General features: G+C 36.1%; 1 protein-coding gene across 2 annotated transcripts in view; it reads left to right on the forward strand.

Annotated features, from left to right (window-relative positions):
• The first annotated feature begins 475 nt into the window (after positions 1-475).
• Positions 476-14091, forward strand: part of syk (spleen tyrosine kinase) — a 57857-nt gene continuing 44241 nt past the window's right edge. The window contains exon 1 of one of the 2 annotated variants that reach the window (XM_030150738.1): positions 476-778. The gene's annotated coding sequence lies outside the window, so the exon portion shown is untranslated. The remainder of the gene's footprint in view (positions 779-14091) is intronic. The other variant, XM_030150737.1, reaches the window with a different exon arrangement.

Consider the following 14091-nt stretch of genomic DNA (forward strand, 5'->3'; position numbering starts at 1 on the left):
ACTGTTCAAACTAACTAACTAACTAACTAACTAACTAACTAACTAACTAACTAACTAACTAACAAAAACCCCAGATATTTAGCAAGTAAATATATTTTCTGTTTAAAATCTGTTGCTGCAAGAATAATTAGAAACAAATAAAGAAATAATGGTTGAAGATGAAAGTTTTTTTTCTTTGATGCCTCCTGAAAAAGCTGTAGAATTCAAGTTAAATTCAGTTGAAAGAGTGAAAAAAGTAAAGACATTTCTGCTCTGATGAGAAAAACTGAGTCATTTACTGAGCGGAGCGTCGGCGCCGTAGTAATTATCTCTGTCATGTTTGTCGTTGTCGCATCATTTCCTGCAGCGGCAGACGCGCTGGTCAGTGTTCATGGTTTTAAAAAAAAAGGAAGTCAAAAAAAATTAAATTCACGAGGAAGTTGTTAAAATGAGGAAGTCTGATCGAGCGCTCGTCCTCCTCAGTGTGTGTCAGCGCTCAGACTGGATCACACACACACACACACACACACACACACACACACACACACACACACACACACACACACACACACTGCTGGTCTGCTCCAGCTGGAAAAGACAAACACTGGGACTGACCACTGAGTGACCACTGGGAGTGACCACTGGGGCTGACCCACCCTTTCATGTGGTTTGACGGCAGCTGTTTCTGCTGCAGGAGCTGAAGTAAGGCTGACCTGTGGACATGTTCATGTTCAGAGCGCCGGCGCCGACATGGTGAAGAGCTGAGGACGCAGATCCACTCTGACAGCGCACCAACACAGTAAGAAAAACTGCTGTCTGTAGTTTTAATTGTATTTATTTTTTTGCACATTTTGGACTTTTTCACCACAGTCCCTGGTTTCACATTGTTTAATTTTTCCGTGCTGTGTGCAAGAATAAGAAAGTTCCAGTGGATCAGGTTTATTCAGGTCAGTTCAGGTGTCAGTTTATGGTTTATACAAGTCAAGTCAACTTTATTTATGAAATTACATTTTTTATTTGGTTTTGTATTAGAGAATTTACATGTTTTGCATTCACAGTTTACAGTGTTTTTTTTAAAATTTATTTAAATGTATTTCTCTCTGTATATTTATTTTCCTGTGCATATCTCCAGTGCCTTCAGAAGTATTCACATTCATTCCTCAGGCAGAAGTAGAAATACTAGAGTTTAAACAGACCTCTGGAGAAGTTGAAGTATCAACTCAAGCTTTTTACTCAAGTAAAAGTATAAAAGCACTGGTTTCAAAACTACTTAACTCATAAAGACCCAGTGCTGTGAGGAAACACAGAATCCACACTGCAACTGCACAAACACAGTAAGAAAACCTGCTGTCTATATTATTATTATTTTATTATTATTATTATTTTTGCACATTTTGGACTTTTTCACCACAGTTCCTGGTTTCACATTGTTTAATTTTTCCGTGCTGTGTGCAAGAATAAGAAAGTTCCAGTGGGTCAGGGTTTATTCAGGTCAGTTCAGGTGTCAGTTTATGGTTTAATCAAGTCAAGTCAACTTTATTTATGAAATTACATTTTTTATTTGGTTTTGTAGTAGAGAATTTAAATGTTTTACATTCACATTTTACAGTGTTTATTTTATTTTTTTAAATTTCTATCTGTATATTTATTTTCCTGGCTTTATCTCCAGTGCCTTCAGAAGTATTCACATTCATTCCTCAGGCAGAAGTAGAAATACTAGAGTTTAAAAAAACTTCTGTAGAAGTTGAAGTATCAACTCAGGCTTTTTACTCAAGTAAAAGTATAAAAGTACTGGTTTCAAAACTACTTAACTCATAAAGACCCAGTGCTGTGAGGAAACACAGAATCCACACTGCAACTGCACGAACACAGTAAGAAAACCTGCTGTCTATATTATTTTTTTTTGCACATTTTGGACTTTTTCACCGCAGTTCCTGGTTTCACATTGTTTAATTTTTACATGCTCTTTCTTCCTTTCTTTCGGATCCCCATCAGCTGTACCATAGCTGCAGTTATTCTTCCTGGGGTCCTTACAATAATCTTTACAAATAGTCAGTGTGAAAAACATACAATATAATCATACAAAACAATTTTCACATACTACATAACATACAAAAAAACAAAAAACAAAAAACAGACAAAACTAGACAGCACAGCTCCTTTAGGTCAGCAGTGGTATAGTACATACAGTACATATATTAAATCAACCCAAGTATTGATCATTTATGGTCAATAGATGTTTCTTAACTGATTTCTTGTATTTCATTTGACACTTTTCTTGTGTGATCTGTTCCAGTAGTCTGTTCCATTCTCTGTTTATTACTTTTCATTGCATCTTTTCATTGCATTTGTTCTTGTTTGGGTCTGTGTAAAACCCCCTGTGGTTGCACAGCTCTGTCTGAACTAAAACAAACATTTTTGTACAAGATGGATGTTTTTTTAGTTCTAATATTTCTAAAGAAAACCAGTACTGAATGAAGTCATCTTTTTTTAACAGAGCCAGTTCTAGTGGTTGTGCATGTTAAAAACATTTGTTCTGTAGACACACTGCAGTGCAGCTGTGTGCAAGAATAAGAACGTTCAGTAACACTTTATAATAAGTCCACGCTCTGAAGCATTAGTTAAACATGAACAAATACTGACTTCATCATTTATAAAGCATATTTCTGACATGAATACTCATTAATATACGGTTTATAAACACAGTTATAAATGTTTTACTCATCATTCATAAGCTCATCTACAATGTGCTTAATGATTGTATTTTCATACTTTATAAATTATGGATTCAGCATTTAAACATTTAGTATTGCATCACTTACAAACCAGTTCTGATGTGCATTTCTGCTCACGCATACACTATTCACACATGTACTAATATATGTTAGTGTGTATTTTATACTAACTCACACATTTATTTTCCAATAGATGTCCTATAAACAGTTATTAACACAGGAATTCATTATTTCAGGTACTTCTAAAGCACTTCCTACCAAGGTTATAATCGTTAACGAAAACAAACGAAATGACGAAAACTAAAATTGAAAAAACATTTTTGTTAACTGAAATAAATAAAAACTCTAATTAAAAGAAAAAAACGATAACTAACTGAAACTGTATTGTGTGGTTACAAAACTAACTAAAACGTATAAAAATTATGTATAAAATTCCCTTCGTTTTCTCTTTGTAAATGTCGGATTGATATGAAATGGACTTATTTGGCTCCAGCAGTTTGAGCTGCAGCACCATACGACACTCCACAGTCTGTCATGTCTGCTCACTGGTGGTTTCCAGTGGTCTTCTGGTCCCCACTCCACCTGGAACATACACACTAAAGCTGGGACACAGCAGCACAGGCCTGTCTGGGGTTTACTGGAGTGATACATGGGTCGGGTTTTTTTTTTTTTTTTGCGCTCACTGTGTGTGTGTGTGTGTGTGTGTGTGTGTGTGTGTGTGTGAGTGACAGAGTGGAGCTAAAGGACAGAGTCAGTGTTAAACTAGCATCCAGGTAAAAACTGGAGAGTTAGAAGAGGAGAAAAGAGGAGGATGAAAAGTAATCCAATTACAGAGGGATGGAACCTGTTAGAATGTTAAAAAAAACCTTTGATGTTACTAGCTACAGCTAGCTGAACTGAACTGAAGCAAAGTTGGCTAATAATGGAACTGGAGATGATTAAGATATGACATATCTGCTAAGGTGTGGTTTACTGCTGATGGACTGGGTTATATATGTTTATATATGTTTGTATCTGGTTTAGTGCTGGCTGCTTTGTGCATCTCCTCTCACGCTTTGCACATCATTGTTTTCACATAAATTATGTTGTGTATGGATCACACACACACACACACACACACACACACACCCTCAACCTGCTAAAGGGAATGTATACACTGTACTGTACATGTGTTTGTGTCTCTGCTCAGTCCATGAGCCGCCCTAACCCCACCCCCACATAAAGTGTCCAGAGTAACCCACTGATTCGCACCTCACTAATTTCTTTGAATAGGACGGTGAGGAAGATAAAATATATGAAATAACTAAAACTAATACTAAAACGAAACTAAACTAAAACTAAGCATTCAGAAAAAACGATAACTAATAAAAACTAGCAAACATGCTCTAAAAACTAATTAAAACTAACTGAATTAGAGAAAAAAAAAGTCAAAACTAGATAAAACTAAACTATAAGTAAAAATCCAAAACGATTACAACCTTGCTTCCTACTCATTAATTCAGTCTATGGTGTGAGCTCATCTAAAGTGTGCACTATCTATGACATTTAAAGCATTTACAAATGAGATTTAAAGGTTGGTAATGAATAAAGACTCACAAAAATCTGAGTTATTCTAACAAATAAAAGACACAGCACATGGGATTATCAAACAAACTGCATGAGTGAAGGATGAAGGATTATGAATGATGAGTAAAACATTTATAACTGTGTTTATAAACCATATACTAATGAGTATTCATGTCAGAAATATGCTTTATAAATGATGAATTCTGTATTTGTCAAAGCTTAACTAACGCTTCAGAGTGTGGACTGATTATAAAGCATTACCGAAAGTTCCAGTGGATCAGGTTTATTCAGGTCAGTTCAGGTGTCAGTTTATGGTTTAATCAAGTCAAGTCCACTTTATTTCTAAAACTAAATTTTTTATTTGGTTTTGTATTGGAGAATTTACATGTTTTGCATTCACATTTTACAGTGTTTTTTTTTTTTATTTACATTTATTTCTTTCTGTATATTTATTTTCCTGTGCATATCTCCAGTGCCTTCAGAAGTATTCACATTCATTGGTCAGGTAGAAGTAGAAATACTAGAGTTTAAACAGACCTCTGGAGAAGTTCAAGTATCAACTCAAGCTTTTTTACTCAAGTAAAAGTATAAAAGTACTGGTTTCAAAACTACTTAACTCATAAAGACCCAGTGCTACTTTTGTGAAAATGGAGAAAATTAATTTTTCCTCCATATTTAACCTTTCTTAAATGATTTATCACCATTTATTATAATATTATCCTCCTTATTTTTCAGATTAAAGTTGAGGGTTATTAAATCAGAAACAGAGAAAACTGAAGAAAACGCAACTTTTTCAGTCAAATCTGTCATTAACTGAACATAACCCCAGTGTGTCCATCCACTGTCACTGATCCAACTCCATGGGTTTGACTGGGGAATCAATGTTGTAGAAGATGACGGTGTTTCCATGGTAACTACAGAGCCTCTGAATGTACAAATATGGTCATATCTGATGACCATGAAAAGATGAAGAACTGTATTTGACACCAATTATTGACATGTATTGATAGGATTAGTGGATCAGCAGGTGTTAAACAGTTTAGATCAGCACATGGTGTAGGTTGGTGCTGGAGGTTTGGGTCTGTAAGGGTTAAAGGTGTAGGTTTGGGTCTGTAAGGGTTAAAGGTGTAGGTTTGGGTCTTTAAGGGTTAAAGGTGTAGGTTTGGGTCTTTAAGGGTTAAAGGTGTAGGTTTGGGTCTGTAAGGGTTAAAGGTGTAGGTTTGGGTCTGTAAGGGTTAAAGGTGTAGGTTTGGGTCTGTAAGGGTTAAAGATGTAGGTTTGGGTCTGTAAGGGTTAAAGGTGTAGGTTTGGGTCTGTAAGGGTTAAAGGTGTAGGTTTGGGTCTGTAAGGGTTAAAGGTGTAGGTTTGGGTCTTTAAGGGTTAAAGGTGTAGGTTTGGGTCTGTAAGGGTTAAAGGTGTAGGTTTGGGTCTGTAAGGGTTAAAGGTGTAGGTTTGGGTCTGTAAGGGTTAAAGGTGTAGGTTTGGGTCTGTAAGGGTTAAAGGTGTAGGTTTGGGTCTTTAAGGGTTAAAGGTGTAGGTTTGGGTCTGTAAGGGTTAAAGGTGTAGGTTTGGGTCTGTAAGGGTTAAACGTGTAGGTTTGGGTCTTTAAGGGTTAAAGGTGTAGGTTTGGGTCTTTAAGGGTTAAAGGTGTAGGTTTGGGTCTGTAAGGGTTAAAGGTGTAGGTTTGGGTCTGTAAGGGTTAAAGGTGTAGGTTTGGGTCTGTAAGGGCTAAAGGTGTAGGTTTGGGTCTTTAAGGGTTAAAGGTGTAGGTTTGGGTCTGTAAGGGCTAAAGGTGTAGGTTTGGTTCTTTAAGGGTTAAAGGTGTAGGTTTGGGTCTTTAAGGGCTAAAGGTGTAGGTTTGGGTCTTTAAGGGTTAAAGGTGTAGGTTTGGGTCTGTAAGGTCTAAAGGTGTAGGTTTGGGTCTTTAAGGGTTAAAGGTGTAGGTTTGGTTCTTTAAGGGCTAAAGGTGTAGGTTTGGGTCTTTAAGGGTTAAAGGTGTAGGTTTGGGTCTTTAAGGGCTAAAGGTGTAGGTTTGGGTCTTTAAGGGCTAAAGGTGTAGGTTTGGGTCTTTAAGGGTTAAAGGTGTAGGTTTGGGTCTTTAAGGGTTAAAGGTGTAGGTTTGGGTCTTTAAGGGTTAAAGGTGTAGGTTTGGGTCTGTAAGGGCTAAAGGTGTAGGTTTGGGTCTTTAAGGGCTAAAGGTGTAGGTTTGGGTCTTTAAGGGTTAAAGGTGTAGGTTTGGGTCTTTAAGGGTTAAAGGTGTAGGTTTGGGTCTTTAAGGGCTAAAGGTGTAGGTTTGGGTCTTTAAGGGTTAAAGGTGTAGGTTTGGGTCTGTAAGGGCTAAAGGTGTAGGTTTGGGTCTTTAAGGGTTAAAGGTGTAGGTTTGGGTCTGTAAGGGCTAAAGGTGTAGGTTTGGGTCTTTAAGGGCTAAAGGTGTAGGTTTGGGTCTTTAAGGGTTAAAGGTGTAGGTTTGGGTCTTTAAGGGCTAAAGGTGTAGGTTTGGGTCTTTAAGGGCTAAAGGTGTAGGTTTGGGTCTGTAAGGGTTAAAGGTGTAGGTTTGGGTCTTTAAGGGTTAAAGGTGTAGGTTTGGGTCTTTAAGGGTTAAAGGTGTAGGTTTGGGTCTTTAAGGGCTAAAGGTGTAGGTTTGGGTCTTTAAGGGTTAAAGGTGTAGGTTTGGGTCTTTAAGGGTTAAAGGTGTAGGTTTGGGTCTTTAAGGGTTAAAGGTGTAGGTTTGGGTCTTTAAGGGTTAAAGGTGTAGGTTTGGGTCTTTAAGGGCTAAAGGTGTAGGTTTGGGTCTTTAAGGGTTAAAGGTGTAGGTTTGGGTCTGTAAGGGCTAAAGGTGTAGGTTTGGGTCTTTAAGGGTTAAAGGTGTAGGTTTGGGTCTGTAAGGGCTAAAGGTGTAGGTTTGGGTCTTTAAGGGCTAAAGGTGTAGGTTTGGGTCTTTAAGGGTTAAAGGTGTAGGTTTGGGTCTTTAAGGGCTAAAGGTGTAGGTTTGGGTCTTTAAGGGCTAAAGGTGTAGGTTTGGGTCTTTAAGGGTTAAAGGTGTAGGTTTGGGTCTTTAAGGGTTAAAGGTGTAGGTTTGGGTCTTTAAGGGCTAAAGGTGTAGGTTTGGGTCTTTAAGGGCTAAAGGTGTAGGTTTGGGTCTGTAAGGGTTAAAGGTGTAGGTTTGGGTCTTTAAGGGTTAAAGGTGTAGGTTTGGGTCTTTAAGGGTTAAAGGTGTAGGTTTGGGTCTTTAAGGGCTAAAGGTGTAGGTTTGGGTCTTTAAGGGTTAAAGGTGTAGGTTTGGGTCTTTAAGGGTTAAAGGTGTAGGTTTGGGTCTTTAAGGGTTAAAGGTGTAGGTTTGGGTCTGTAAGGGTTAAAGGTGTAGGTTTGGGTCTTTAAGGGTTAAAGGTGTAGGTTTGGGTCTTGTGTGTGTTTGTGCATCACAGTGGCCTTGGTTTGTGATGGGGGGGGGGGGGGGGGGGGGCTTTGACCGGCTCAGTCTGCATGTGTGATGTGGTCCTGATACGGTCCTGGGTTTAGGATGATGTTGATGAGAAAGTGTCAGAAAGACATGGAAGCAGACGAGTAAAAAACACAAGACTGTGTCATGATGTGATTAATCTGTAGAGTTTTATAAGTTTATCCAACTGATGACGACGATGATAAAGAAGGTGACGATGATGACCATGTTTGGTTTCACTTATGAGTTCTGTAGATAAGAGCACATGGGCACAGTTACAGTTATAGACTTACAGTTATAGTTACAGTCACAGAGTTACAGTTTTAGTTACATAGTTACAGTTACAGTTATAGTTACAGTTATAGAGTTACAGTTTTAGTTACATAGTTACAGTTATAGACTTACAGTTACAGTCATAGAGTTACAGTTGTAGTTATATAGTCACAGTTACAGTTAGAGTTACAGTTATAGAGTTACAGTTATAGTTACATAGTTACAGTTACAGTTATAGAGTTACAGTGGTAGTTATATAGTTACAGTTATAGTTATAGGGTTACAGTTGTAGTTATATAGTTACAGTTATAGTTATAGGGTTACAGTTGTAGTTATATAGTTACAGTTACAGTTATAGGTAAGGCAGGTTTATTTCTAGAGCACATTTCATGTCCAAGACAATTCAAAGTGCTTCACATAAAACATTAAAAGCATTACAGCAGAAGGCCTGAGAAAACAAACAAACAAACAAACAAATATCAGATAAACAGATATAAACTTTTCAAACTTTCCTTTTAAAAGGAACAGTGCAGATGTGAACTCCTGAATCTAAACTCTGTTCAGATGCAGCAGAACAGGAGGGTCTGTCAGCTGGGTTTAAGTAAACCAGTGTTTCAGCTGATCGGAGGTTTACTGGAGTTCGTTCCACACATGTGGAGCAGGGAAGCTGAACGCAGCTTCTGCAGGTCTGGGTCTGACCGGGAACTGACGACAGACCGGATCCAGATGACCTGAGGGGTCCGGGGGGTTCATACTGGGTCAGGAGGTCACTGATGGATTTAGGTCCTAAAGCATTTAGAACTTTATAGACCAGCAACAGAACTGGAAAGTCTGTCCTCTGACGGACAGGCAGCCAGTGGGAGGAGCTCAGAGGTGGACTAATGTGGTCCAGTGGGAGGAGCTCAGAGGTGGACTAATGTGGTCCAGTGGGAGGAGCTCAGAGGTGGACTAATGTGGTCCAGTGGGAGGAGCTCAGAGGTGGACTAATGTGGTCCACTTTTATAGTTCTTTCGATAATAGCACATGGGCACAGTTTTCATATAATTTGGTTTTAATAATAATAATAATAATAATAATAATAATAATAATAATACATCATCATAAACATTGTTATAGTTCTATATAGTTATAGTGATATAGTTTTAGATCTTTAGATAATAGCACATGGGCACAGTTTTCATATAATATGGTTTTGGTATAATAATAATCATACATCATTATAATCATTTTTATAGTTATATAGTTATAATTATAGTTATATAGTTGTAGTCATACTTATATAGTTATAGTTCTTTCGATAGTAGCACATGGACACAGTTTTCATGTAATATGGTTTTAATATAATAATTGAAAAAAAAAAAAAAATCCTACATCATTCTAATCATTGTTCTAGTTCTATAGTTGTAGTTTGTTTTTTGTTTTTTTTTGTTTGGTTGTGGTTGGAGCTGCACTATACATTGTTTGAGCGTCTTCACTGTGGTTTGAGCGCTGAAACGTCCAGAAGAACAGATACTAGTGCACAAGAAGACTGCGCTGCTACTGATTCAACTTCCTCACTGAAGTAAAAGTGAAAATGTACAGGCTGAGGTGTAGAAAAGGAGAACGTAGACTGAGTCCAACACTTATACAAATGTACAGGCTGAGGTGTAGAAAAGGAGAACGTAGACTGAGTCCAACACTTATACAAATGTACAGGCTGAGGTGTAGAAAAGGAAAACGTAGACTGAGTCCAACACTTATACAAATGTACAGGCTGAGGTGTAGAAAAGGAGAACGTAGACTGTGTCCAACACTTATACAAATGTACAGGCTGAGGTGTAGAAAAGGAAAACGTAGACTGTGTCCAACACTTATACAAATGTACAGGCTGAGGTGTAGAAAAGGAGAACGTAGACTGAGTCCAACACTTATACAAATGTACAGGCTGAGGTGTAGAAAAGGAGAACGTAGACTGTGTCCAACACTTATACAAATGTACAGGCTGAGGTGTAGAAAAGGAAAACGTAGACTGAGTAGAACACTTATACAAATGTACAGGCTGAGGTGTAGAAAAGGAAAACGTAGACTGAGTCCAACACTTATACAAATGTACAGGCTGAGGTGTAGAAAAGGAGAACGTAGACTGTGTCCAACACTTATACAAATGTACAGGCTGAGGTGTAGAAAAGGAGAACGTAGACTGTGTCCAACACTTATACAAATGTACAGGCTGAGGTGTAGAAAAGGAAAACGTAGACTGAGTAGAACACTTATACAAATGTACAGGCTGAGGTGTAGAAAAGGAGAACGTAGACTGTGTCCAACACTTATACAAATGTACAGGCTGAGGTGTAGAAAAGGAGAACGTAGACTGTGTCCAACACTTATACGCTCTGTCTGCACACATACATATACTGACAGAACGCTGCGACTGCTGAACTGTTCAAACTCATTCATACAAAACTGAAATGAACATTTATTTTCCTTCAGTGTCCATCAGTTTTCTACATCAGCTCACATGTTCTATTCTAGTTTATTCTATTTCTATGAGTCCTGTCCATGTGTAGGTTTCGGCTGTGGTGGTTTGGTTTAAAGGTTAAACACTTTGTGAGGGACGTTCGATCACATATTTGTAGACTGTGCAGTATAGTGAATTGTTCTTATTTGTTGTTGTTTTTAATTGTAAAATTTTTAATCGATTCTTACATTTTATTCTTTTATTTGGGTTTTATCTATTCTTCTGTATTTTTATTTATTTAGTTATTTAATTATTTACACTTGTTCTGTCTTTTAGTCTGTTCTTGTATTTTACTCTGTTACTTTGGTTTTTATTTATTTTTCTGTACAGCACTTCGGTCCACTGTGGTTGTTTTAAAGTGCTGTACAAATAAAGTTGGATTGGATTGAATAATTAATAATTCAATGAACTGAGTTTATGAAAAATCATGAAAAATACCTAATATGCAAAATTGCGCTCCTACTATAGATTTTTCTTTTTCCATTTGTTAAGATTTGTTTCTCCATCATTAACGTCATATGGAGATTTATTTAACAGTATTTGAATTATTTGATGAATACTGAACAATAATGGCAGCCATACATGTGTTATTTATGATCATGTTATTTTATTTGTTGATATCACACATAGATTATACAGTTCTGATAAAAGTCAGTATTAGGACACTTTGAATTCAATAATGATAAATGTTATACTGTAGTTTTATATTGGCATAAATGTCAATGCAGTGAATGTTTTTATTTTCTCTTAAGGGTTAATTTTGTTTACTTCTGTGCGTACAAAATGCTTAATTTTACTTAATTAAATAACTGCTAACATTTACCCAGTGTTTTATCTTTAACTTTTTAACTGTTTTAAATGTTCTAAATCTAGATTTCTGAAATATTATTCATGTTTTGACCATAAATAATCATTTTTAAACACAAATAACCTTCTGGTTTCTTCAATTCTCACTCACAGGAAGAAATATGAGTCTTAAACTTCAAACTAATTCAGTTATTTATTTATTTATTTATTTATTAGACATATGTCTGGATAATTATTGACGACAACTGAAACTGACATTTTTATAATGATATTTCACATTAATAGGGATGGGAAATGCTACAAGCTGTAAGATTTGTCCCAATATTTTTGTTCATATTTATAAGTTTTGAACCTAAAATTGACATTTCTGACATTATGTTTATGACATAAAGCATCTGCAGTTATACTTTAGTTGTATATTTTCTGTTGCATAAAGGTTTCACTGAACACTGCAGTCCCCTTTTCAACAGTAACATTTTGTAAGTGTGATTTAATAATGTAAATGTGTGTTATGTAACTTGGTTCCTGCTTGTGGTTAGCGCTGTGCTTTTACCATACTGTTTTAGTGTCATTGTGTGTATTTTTATTTTTTGTATTCAAATTTTTATTCAGAGCAGTCTCATAACATTTTACACAGGACATCATAGGTACAAATTGCAATGTTCTCTTTTTGTTTTTGTTTTTTTTTGAAAAAGAAAAATAAGGTGTCAATATTGTTCACTGGAAGGAAGAAAAAAAATTGCAATTTGTGAAAATTTGTTGCATAAATATTGTCATTATAAACACAGACTTTGCAGTGTGACACATAACAGAAGAGTAAATTGTGAAAATCAATGTTTTTCATGGTCATCCTGCTTTGTAGAACAATAACATGAATAGTAATGAAGATTATATATACAAACAAACACATGTACATTTACTTACACACACTCACATTTCTCTACATGTATAAATGACTGTGGATGCGTCCATGAAACACACACATGCAAAAAAAAGGAGTAATAGAAATAAGGTAAAAAAAAAAAAAAAAAAAGTAAGTATAAATGGATAATAGTAATGATATTGTAAGGCTCAGAAGTTATAATAATTTATGTTGAAGAAATGTAAAGTTTAACAATGGAATAAATTACAGGGAATAAGTTAATTCAGGTATTTGTTAAAAAAATATATTGACAGTGTTTACACAAATAACTATTTACATTTATGTTGTAGAATAATTATTTACACATATACACATTTAATTATTTTCATTTGTTGTCTATAAGCAGCTAAAATAACCTGTTAAATGTGCCTTTTCTAAACCACTTACATGTACAGATCTAGGTACTGTTAGTTCTGATTGGCTGGTTCGGTCATGTGACATGATGTTTCAGGAAGTGTTGTGGTAGCAGTTATGGTACGTGAAAAGTAAAGCGCTGTTGTGAGAAGAACCTCCATCCTGCAGTCTCATTTTATAAAGAATGAACGAATAACCACCAACGAACCCTCACGTTACAATATTAACAAACTTGTACATACAGCCAACCACACTTCTAGGACGTAAGACAAAGAAAATTGTATATAAACACATATATACAGTATGTACAGACACATAGTAGTATTGTCATTGTGTGTTTTGACACTGGCCTTCAGTGACAGATGCCCGCAGGAGCTGTGGTTATTGTTGATGATGTTACAGCACGACTCTGGTGTTGACCCAAATACTGGAGACACACAGGACTGAGAGGTTAAAGGAACTTAATTAAACAAGAATCCAAAAATACAAAAGGACGGAGCAAAAACGTGCTCAATTATGAAACTAAAAAACCTGATGAACAAAAATACATGAATGAGATGGTCTTCACTAGGGCTGGGAGAAAATATCAGTTCTGCAATATATCGCGATATTTCATTTCACAAATACTGTATCGATATTAAAAAGTACTGTAAGGATATTTTAGGGATTTATTCAAATGCAGATATTGTGAAGGTTTTTGTTTTTTGTTTATATTTTATCTATTATTATTTCACACTCTTTTATTCAATAATGTTGGTTCCTTTGTTGGGACTGAACTCAAATCCTGTTCTGATGTTAGTTGTGAACTAATAGAATCTGAACATTTGAACAGGATCTGAAACTGGAATGTCTGGAAAACAGAATTTCAGTTTGAACACAGTTGGAACATTTGGTGATAGAACATTAGATCCTGTTGGAATCAAATAAAAATGTGTTTAGTATTTGGGCAGATTTCTGCTGGAATTCAATTCTTCAAAGAAATAATCATTTAAAAAAAAGAAACAATCAAAAAATTGCCTTTTTAACAGTATCATGATATATCGTGATATATCGCATTGTGATCCTAGTATTGGGATTTGTATCGTATTGTCAGATTCTTGCCGATACACAGCCATAGTCTTCACGGGGGAAACAAGACGTCGGCTTCCTGATGAAACCTGCTGTGACTGTGGCAAATTTTACAGGAGAAACAAAAACTGTGAAATATGACAAAAAAAAAAACTGTTCCTTTAATGTTGGTACTTATGATGGAATGGAAACAACTTTCACAGGAGACTGAAAGTTGAAGCTATAATTGGGGAGATAGCAGGTTTTTATTCCCAACCAAAAATGTCACTTAGGTTTTATCAGGAAGCTGACGAAGAAGACGCACTGACACCAGACAAAGGGAGAGAGGAGAATATACAGGGGTTGGACAAAATAATGGAAACACCTTAAAACACCAACAAAATATAATTTAATATGGTGTAGGTCCGCCTTTTGCGGCAATTACAGCCTCAGTTCTCCGAGGTATTGATTC

The sequence above is a fragment of the Sphaeramia orbicularis genome, chromosome 12 (genome assembly GCF_902148855.1).
Source record: "Sphaeramia orbicularis chromosome 12, fSphaOr1.1, whole genome shotgun sequence".
Taxonomy (NCBI): Eukaryota; Metazoa; Chordata; class Actinopteri; order Kurtiformes; family Apogonidae; genus Sphaeramia; species Sphaeramia orbicularis.